Here is a 10,406-nt window from a genome sequence, read left to right as displayed (position 1 = left end):
AATGTCGGGTTTTCATCCATGTACTCTCCTAGATTCTTCATATTAGCCCTTATATAGTAATAAATTTCAATTAGATCCCTTAATCTACGTGGCAACGAGCATCCTTCTATCCAATTTCATTTTATTTGGTGTTTTTCTAAAAACATAATCTACAATAACTTAATTTCTTTTGTAGCTCACACGTAAACATAATCTATTTCGAGGAAGAAAATGGGAAGGATGCTAAGAATCGTAAGAGAAATTGAGATTTAAGAGACATATTGCATGTATTTATAGTACAGGGATCAAAGTGACAGAGAAGGAATAGTATGAGGTGAGAACTGCCTCGATAAACCGGGATGGATTGCGGGGGAATATGCAAAGCGCGTAGGATAGGGGGTGTTGTGATGAATGAATGAATGAATGACACGACGTCGATTTTGACGTAACAGTGCATGTGTGGATAGAGGCAGCTTTTTTGAGGTCAGGTCAGGTCAGGTCATGTCACACGCGCTGTCGATTAAAATTTGCTTGTGGATTGCATTCACCAAAGGGGGAAAAATATATATATTCTTCTTCCTGTCATTTGGTGCTTTGTCACTTGATAGGAAAGAGTCACTAGATGACTCGATGGCTAGTTTGCTTCGCTTAAATGATTATTAAGCAATTTCTTTGTTGAAAATACGATAAAAAAAATTAAAATTAAAATTTTAAAATACACTATTTTAAACACATTCTTAACCACCTTGACTAAAATTACATTTTTCCTTTAACTCTGAAAAATATAATATAATTGGTCAGATATTATATTTATATTTTAAAAATCATAAATTTCATATTAAAAATTTTAGTTTCACTGAAAACTTATATGATTATTAATTCTAGGAATCGTAAAATTAATTAAAATATGTGCAAACTGACTCGTACATTCACATAAATTAAAAAAAATTATATTTTTCCTATTAGATCACCTTTTAATATTATTTTAATTTTAATTTTTTTTCCATTCATATATATATATATACACACACACTTAATTTATCACCCGAAAATAACATGTAAAATCTTTTGGTGGATGGATGCAGTTTTACTTCTCCCACTGTGAAAAGAGAAACAAATTAAATCTATTTATTTATATGTTTTAATAGTTTTTTTTTCAAAAAAATAAAATATTTTTATTTTTTATTTGTTATAAAATTAATAATTTATGGGTATTTTCAGATTATTTTGATGCATTAATATTAAAAATAAATCTTAAAAAATAAAAATATATCATTTTAATAATTAAAAAACACTTTGAAAAATAACTACGATCACAACCACACTCTCAAACAATCATGCTAACATGAATGTGGGTAATTTATTTAAAATTTGTATAAAGAAAATTGATTTCTATACTTTAGAGGGCCTGATAGCATATATATATATATATATATATATATATATATATATAGTAGTACCACTAAAACAAATAAAAAAAAAAATGGTGAAATGAGTTTTTGATATCTTTTTATGATATGTGGTAGCATTGTAGTGATTTTTTTAAAAGTATATTTTGTTTGAAAATATATGAAAATAAGTTTTGTTTTTTTTTTTTTTTTTTAAATTTGATATCAGCACATCGAAATGATCTGAAAACACTAAAAAATATTTAATTTAAAGAAAAAAATTAATTTTTTTTAAAAAATATTTTTAAAACACAAAAACCAAAAACTATTTATGCCTCTTGATAGCACAAGAACGAGTGTGCTTCTCTACTCATGTTGCCAAATCTTGAGTGATGTAGAGGAGGGAGAAGATGATTATAAAGAGGTATTTGAAAATGTGGGATTATTTTATTTTTTATTTAAAAATATATATTTTTTATTTTTAATAACAACAAATCAAAACGGTTTAATAATTTCTTTATTAAAAATAATTTTAAATAAAAAAATCATAAAATACAAATTGCATTGCAACCCTAATGGCCGAAGCAAAAAATATTAATTTAAAATAAAAAAATATTTTAATTTTTTTTATAATATTTTTAAAACACAAAAATGTAAAGAATTTTCTGTCTTGATAGCACAAAAAAGAGCATGCTTCTCTACTCCTGTTGCCAAATACTGAGTGATGCAGTGGAGGGAGAAGATAATTATAAAGTGGTATTTAAAAATAGAGTAGTGGTTATGTTTTAAAAATATGTTTTATTTAAAAATAAATTTTTTTATTTTTAATACTAACAAATCAAAACGGTCCAATAGTTTTTTTTTAAAATATTTTTAAATAAAAAATCATAAAATACAGATTGCGTGGCTACCCCGAATGGGCGAAGCAGCCCCGTAGGATAAATCATCACCTGAGCATGAATTACCTAACCTTATCATTAATGAATGAATTACTATGCTTGTCGTCCAGCTAGGAATGTTTTAGTTCTGCAAATACCAAAAGCTAGAAGAAAAGGGAGAGAGGAAAGGGGTTGTGTTTATGGGCGGGCGTGTATCGATCCAGGAAGCAGGGCAATCATTCATTCAAGTTTGTGCCGCTCATCAGCTACGACTGCCTTCAGTGTGAACAAGAAAGAGCCCGCAACAGAAGATTGAGAGCGCCACCCACGTTCACTCATCATCACCCACCCTCTTTCAAGTGGTCCTTTCCTCTGCTATGCTACGGAGAAATTTATCATTATGATGATTAAATTATATCTATTAATGTTAATTTAATAATAAATAAATAAACATAATACACACACATATACATATATAGTTTTATTAAAACAAATAGAAATGCACTTGAGGTTTTGGCCCAGCGGTTGAAGGGACTTGTTCCATTTCTCTGCATCCTGGGTTCAAACCTCACCGTGCACGCCTGTCACACCCGCGGTACCTTACATGCTCACTGGGTTTGGAGGATATTCAGTGAACCGTGGGATTAGTCATGGTGCGCGCAAGCTGGCCCGGATAGCCACGTAAATCAAAAAAAAAAAAAACAGATAAGAAACTTTTTACCTGTCCGAAAATTATTTCTTTATGTATCTCTCTTCTTATGAATGTCTTTAACAAACAACTCAGAATTAATTAAAAACACAATCAGCCATGTTTGTTTCTCGGAAAGTAGTTTCTGAAAAACTATTTTCCAAACTTTTCTGTGTTTGTTTGTCATTAAAAAAGTTGATCAACGGAAAACACTTTCCAGTCAACGGAAAATACTTTCTCATCAACGGAAAACATTTTCCAGTCAATTTCAGTCAAAGAAAAATTTAACTTGGTTTTCAGGAAAGTGTTTTCCCTTTAGTTGTGTTTGTTTTTCGAAAAGTGGTTTCTGGGAAATCATTTTCCAAACTTTCTTGTCTTTGTTTGCTAGTAGGAAAGTTGGTCAATAAAAAACACTTTCCAGTAAAAGGAAAATTTGGATTGGTTTTCAGGAAAGTGTTTTCCTAAAAAAATTTGGTGGGAAAACACTTTCCGGAAGTTGTGAAAAATTTAAAAATATAATTATTTGTTGATTATATCAATTTGATTCTCAAACTTTTGATTGCTATATATATATATTTTTGTTTTGAATATTTATTTTTCAATTTCATCTCTTAAAATTTTATTTTTATATTAACTTTGGTCCTTATTTTTATAATTGCTATTTGTTTTTTCCTTATCATATTTTTATTGAAATTTTTTATATTGATTATTATTGTTTTAATTTCATCTTTTATTTTTTTTATTTTTTAGATTTGATCTCTATTATTTTGATTATTATTTATTTTATTTGAGATAATTTATGAAATTATATTTTTTTTCAATTTCATTCTCATTCAACTTTTTAATTTGTAAGATTTGTTCCTCATTATTTTAATAAACTTGAGAAAAATAAAATATTAATAAGTTATTTTCCAGCTCATTTTCCATGACATAACCAAACACTAGAAAGTGTTTTCCAACTCATTTTCCATTACACTACCAAACATCGAAAAATACTTTCTCGGAATTCACTTTACAAAAGGAAACTACTTTCCAGCAAACAAACGGAGCCCAAGTAAAAAGCCGATTGTAATTTTTTTAAGAAAAAACCTAGTTCGATTTGATTTTAGCTTCAAATTCTAGAAATTAAAAAAAAAATCCAACTAAAAAAAATTAATTCTAACATGTATATCAAACCCAAACAACCCATTTTTTGTCTTAAAAAATAAAAAATTTGATGAAAATGGTCCATTTTTTTGTCCATTTGAACTTATTCAAATTTAACAAAAATTAAATTAAATTAGACTGAATTAAACCAGTTGGTTTGGTTCTTTAATTTAGCTTGGTTCAATTTAAAATTAAAATTTTAAAAATAAAATTTGATTTGTTGGTTTTTATACTCAAACAAAACTATTTGAATTCATACTCACATTTTAATGCTGGACTAGTTATGTGATCCGTGCTTTGTCGTGGTCTATATGTTTTTTTTTTTCAACAAAAACAATTATATACATGGGTTTTTTAGACGTGTTTTTCTAGAAATTTAAAAAATTATACATATTTGTAGTTAATATAAATTAACAGTTATTGGTTTTTTTTTATTCAGACAAAACTATTTGAATCGATACTCACATTTTAATACTGTACTAGTTATGTGATTTGTGCTTCGTTGTGGGACGTATGTTTTTTTCAACAAAAACAATTATATACATGGGCTTTTTAGACGTGTTTTTCAATAAATTTAAAAAGTTTATACATATTTGTAATTAATATAAATTAACAGTTATGTGTGTTAATAAATGAAAAAAGATCATAAGTGATAACTAAAATACAACTGAAAAAACCTAGAGACATATGTAAATTAAGATAGTTTATCTCACAAGATATAACATTTACCTGGTTGTGTTTGCTAAATTTATTTATTAAAATAATTTTTTTATTCAATTAAAAAATAATAGAAATAGACATATACACATTAAATTTCTTAAGTTAAGCAAAAAGGAAAAGCAAATCAAGGTTGAACATATTAAAAATATTATATGAAAATAATAAAAAAAAGAATTTAATTAAAAAATAAAGTTTATCTATACACAAAATTTATAAACACAATTATAGATGAATAAGAAAAATCTCTTCAAAAATTAAATACATATAAAATAACAAAAATATATATTTAAAAGAGGCTCAAGAAGTGATATTAATTAAAATATAAAAAATGCAAAAAAAAAAATAATTAAAAAAAAATAAAACAAAAGATCAGGCTTTGCTAGGGTTGTATGCTTAGCCCTTATTTGTTTTTGTTGCATCATGCCATTCATCTTAATTTTTTTATAAAAATAATTAGATAACATGTTATTTGCTGAGACATATTATGTGTCTTTTGATTTTGTCTAAATTTCACTTATTGTGATGATTGAAAAATCAGGACTTAAGAATTTTTTACCTTAAAAATTCATTTTTTATTCTATTTTACCAAAAACATCTAGTAAATATTTTAGAAATTATGATAAATCTATATATAATCTCAAAAATTAAAATCAACTCAAATTAAAAAAAAAATCTTCCTAGCTTATATTTATCTTTTTATGCTCTTGAAAAATTAAAAAAAAAATACTTGATATAAACTCTGCACGTGAAATGAAACTTTTTAATATAAATATCAACTAATGATCGTAAACCACATTTTTACATATTAATGTTATCGCGCAAAGGCAGCCATGTTGCCAGCTGGAGCATGTCAAAGCAATGACGAAGCTCGAAACGAATCACTGACCGCAATTGTTATAGTGAGGTTATTTTTTTTTTTTTTGTATAAAAATTATTAAGAAAAAGTTAAAATCTAAATATATTGGGCTTTTTTTATAAAATTATATCCAAAAGTTTTGAGTTTGGCTATAACACTTGATCCAAAAATAATATTCATAATAATATTAAACTTGCATGACCTAGTAGGTCTAGCTCCAATACCAGATTCAATAGCCTTGGATGCGGATTTAGCTATAAGTTTGTGTTATAAAAGTGTGATAATTAAATAAATTAATTAAAAAAAAACAATAGAAAGAAAAAAAATTAATGAAGAAAAAGAAAAAAAAATTGATTTAATTGGGTTAACTTTTTAAATCAGGTTAACCTGTCAAATCTTGGATTCGTGTCGTGAAAGTTTGATAACTAAATAAAAAAAAAATTAACGGGTTAACCCATAATTAAATAGGTAACCCGTCAAACCAGGTTACCTGTCAAACCCGGGATCCGTGTCATGAAAGTCTGATAACTAAATAGAAAAAAATTGAACATTAACAACCTAAACTAAACGGAAAAAAAATTAATTAAAAAAAACAAAAAACAAATAAAAGACATAAGCCTGTTACTGATGAGGAAAAGAAAAAAATCTGAATCAATTGAGTTAACCAGTCAAATTAGGCTAACTCGCTAAACCTGTGATTCACGTTAAGAAACTTTGATAACTAAATAGAAAAAAAAATTGATGGGTTAAACAAAAAAAAATTAGCAAACTAAACTAAACGAAAAAAATTGATTAAAAAGAAAAAAAAAATCAGGTTAACTCGTTAAATCAGATTAATCCGTCAAACTCAAGATCCATGTCATCAAAATCTGATAACTAAATAAAATTGTTTTTTCACATTAACAAACTAAATAAAATAAAATAAAAGAAAAAAACACAAAGAAAAAAAACAAAAAAAAAACCATAAAAACATAAAAAAAAGAAAAAAAAATAGTAAAATGTTTCACTGTGTATATAATTAAACATTAATATGTAAAAGGCATGGGGAAGCTATAGTAATTTCCCATGGCTTTTAGAATATTACTAGTTACATGCCCCGCGCGATGCCGCGGGTCAATTATTTTTTGCATTTAAAAAATAGCCAAGATCTAAAAGTGTTAGGTTTTTTTGTAAAGTTATACTCAAGAGTCTCAGTTTTGGTTACATCGCCTGATCCAAGAGTAATGTTTATAATATTAATAATAACATTAAACTTGGGTTAACCCTTAGCATAAAAGTGTTTGAACTACAATACCAGATCTAATAGCATTAGACGTGGGTCTGGCTGCAAGGTCGTGTCATAAAAATGTGATAATTAAATAGATTAGTTAAAAAAAAAACCAACATGAAGAAAAAAACTAATGAGAAAAAAGAAAAAAAATATGAATTAACGGGGTTAACCCTTCAAACCAGGTTAACCCATCATACCTTGAATTCGCATCATAAAAGTTTGATAATTAAAAAAAAAAAAAAATTAATGGGTTAACCCAGAATTAACTGGGCTAACTCGTCAAACCAGGTTAACATGTCAAACCCGGAATCCGTGTAATGAAAGTTTGATAACTAAATAGAAAAAAATTTAACATTAACAATTTAAATTAAATGAAAAAAATTAATTAAAAAAAAAAAAGGCATCAGCCTTTTCACTGTTAACTGCATTGTGCAGTCCACAGTTAAAGGCATAAAAAAAACAAAAAACACTAAAGACATCAGCCGAAAACTACTTAGAAAAAAAATTTAATATTAATAAACTAAATTAATTAAAAAAATTAATTAAAAAGAAAAGAAAAGAAAAAAAAAACCTTTAAGAAGAAAAAAAAAAACTAAATATAAAGAAATTTAACATTAAAAAACTAAACTAAACAAAAAAAAATTAAAAAAGAAAAAAAAAAAATTTCAGGTTAACTTGTCAAACCAAGTTAACCCGGGATCCGTGTCATGAATGTCTGGTAACTAAATAAAAAAAAGTGAACATTAACAAACTAAACAAAACAAAAATTACTTAATTAAAAAGAAAAAAAAATCCGGGTTACATCGTCAAACAATGCTAACCCGTTAAACCCAGGATTTGTGTCATGAAAATCTCATAACTAAATAAAAAAAAAATTAACATTAACAAACTAAATTAAACAAAAACATTTATGAAAATAATAATAAAAAAAATTGACGGGTCAACCCAGAATTAATTGGGTTCACCCGTAAAACCAGGTTAACCTGTGAAACTCGGGATATGTGTCATGAAAGTTTAATAACTAAATACAAAGAAATTTAACATTAATAAACTAAACTAAACGAAAAAAAATTAATTAAAAAGAATAAAAAGCAAAAAAAAAAAATTCTATTTTAACTTGTCAAACCAAGTTAACCCGTTAAATCCGGTAAATGTGTCATAAAAATATGACAACTAAATAAAAAAATTAAACATTAATAAACTAAATTAAACAAAAAAATTTTGTTAAAAAAAAAACAACAAAGGAAGAAGCAAAAAAAAATCCCGAAAAACATAAAAAAAAAAGCTAAAAAAAAAGATAACTTAAAAAAAAAAAAAACACCTAAGAAATCAGTGTTTTACTGTGAAAATAAAAAAATTAATTAAAAAGAAAAACCAGAAAAAAAAAATTTAAGTTAACCCGTTAAACTTGAAATGCGTGTTATAAAAGTTTGAGATAGAAAAAAATTTAACATTAACAAAATTTTTTTTTAAAAAAATATCCATTAAAAAAAAACTAATAAAAAATGAAGAAAAAGAAAAGCAAAAAGTAAAAAAAAATCTAAATTAATTGGGTTAACCCATAATTAATTAAACAAAAAAATTAATTAAAAAAAACCATAAAAAAAAAATTTTGAGTTAACCCGTTAAATCCGGAATACGTGTTATAAAAGTTTGAAATACAAAAAAATTTAACATTAACAAAAACAAATTTAAAAAAATATCCATATAAAAAAAAACAAAGAAAAAATGAAGAAAAAAAAAAAGCTAAAAAAGAAAAGAAAAAGAAAGACCGGGAATACTGCTGTGATCAGTGTTTTACTGTGGACTGCACAGTGCAGTCCACAATAAAACACTGATCTATTTTAGTTATATTTTAATTAATGGCATAAAAACATTCTTTAATTTCATGGCATTTATGTTGATGAAAATGAGCGACAGTCGTTAAATTAGAGTTAATTTTATATTGTAAATAAAATGTTCGATGAAATATCTCTGTAAGGGTTTTAGCTTCTTCTTTTAAGTTTCATGATAAAATTATAATATTAATTTAATCACAAAATAGTAATTATTAGTTTGATGATAAAATTATAATATTATTATTGATATAGCTTTTTAATCATTAAATATAACACAACGATAAATACTTTTTATTAATTTTTTTTAGGGCGGTTATGAGAGAGGATGTAAAAGTTGTCAACTTATAAATTATAAAATGTAAACCACAGAGAGAGTTCAATTTATTTTCACGATAAAATAAGAAAAAACACGTTTTTGATATGAAAAAGATTTTTCTTTTGAGAAATTTTTGAGACACCGTTGTATCGGTCAACAGTCTTTTCTTATGATTTTTTGCCAAAATTCTCTTTACTTAAAACTTCATTTCCTTGTTTATGTATTTTTTTTTTATAAAACATACATTTTTAATTAATAGCAAGATTTGTTGAATAAAACATTATTATGATTTAAAAATCAAGTTTTAAAAAAAATTTTTTTATATCTTTTATAATTTTTATGTAGCTGCATGCACAAATAAAGAAATAATTAATTTGAAAGAATTATATAAAAAATTACACAACTAAAAAGTAAAAAAACCGATCTTAGTGTTTATGAGTTCATCTTGAAAAAAGGAATTTTATGAAAATAATTTTGCTTTTTAAACATGTAAAAAATAAGAGTAAATCGGATTCTAGAGAATTTGAAAATCATCCCTGATATCTTATATTTTGTTGAAATTATATTTGTTTATTTAGTTTAGAAGAATTATACCTTGTAACCTAAATCAAAATAAAATTTTAAATATGATAAAATGACCTCCCTTAATATATATTATAACAATTAGACTTCTAATGACATACCGTTTTGCCCACTCGTTTTTTTTGGACCATCTTTTTCTTTGACAAACAATATTGAACAACAAAAATATATACTCAAATTGATTCATGGCATGAATTCATATTTCATCGTTCTTGTTTACATTGATCGGTGGAATCCCACATTTTCAAATTGATTTATTGAAGGATCTTGAGAATTTGAGGTGGGTTTTAGGATATAGGTAAATTGAGAAACAAGTCTTCTAAGTAGCCCTTGATTAGTGTAGATAAAGTGGATGGATTTAGGGTTTAGACATGTTTATGATTTTAATGATTTTACTTAATTTTGATTTGATTTTATTTATTTTCGATAAACAATTTAGCACATAAAATCTATATTAACTTATAAAAACATATAATTTTATGAGTTAAATTGTAATTTTAACAACCTTAAACTGACCTCTTGTGCTGGTCAGAAATCACAACACGGAGACGGGGAGAAGGGAAATGCTCTATGCTGATATAATTTAATAGACAATTACAGAGGTAATTTTCTCTAATTGTTTTATTTTTTAAATGATAGTGGGCTCGTGAAGCAGGGAGTGGGCTCGTGACCATCGACGCCCATTCCATCTACCGACAGCACAGCACAAGAGACAGTGCCCCTGCCCCCCCTCGATCCGAATCGT

This window comes from Populus alba, chromosome 18, assembly GCF_005239225.2.
Source record: "Populus alba chromosome 18, ASM523922v2, whole genome shotgun sequence".
In the NCBI taxonomy this organism is placed as follows: domain Eukaryota; kingdom Viridiplantae; phylum Streptophyta; class Magnoliopsida; order Malpighiales; family Salicaceae; genus Populus; species Populus alba.
The sequence above is the reverse complement of the archived record's forward strand: the minus strand, read 5'-3'. Positions refer to the sequence as shown.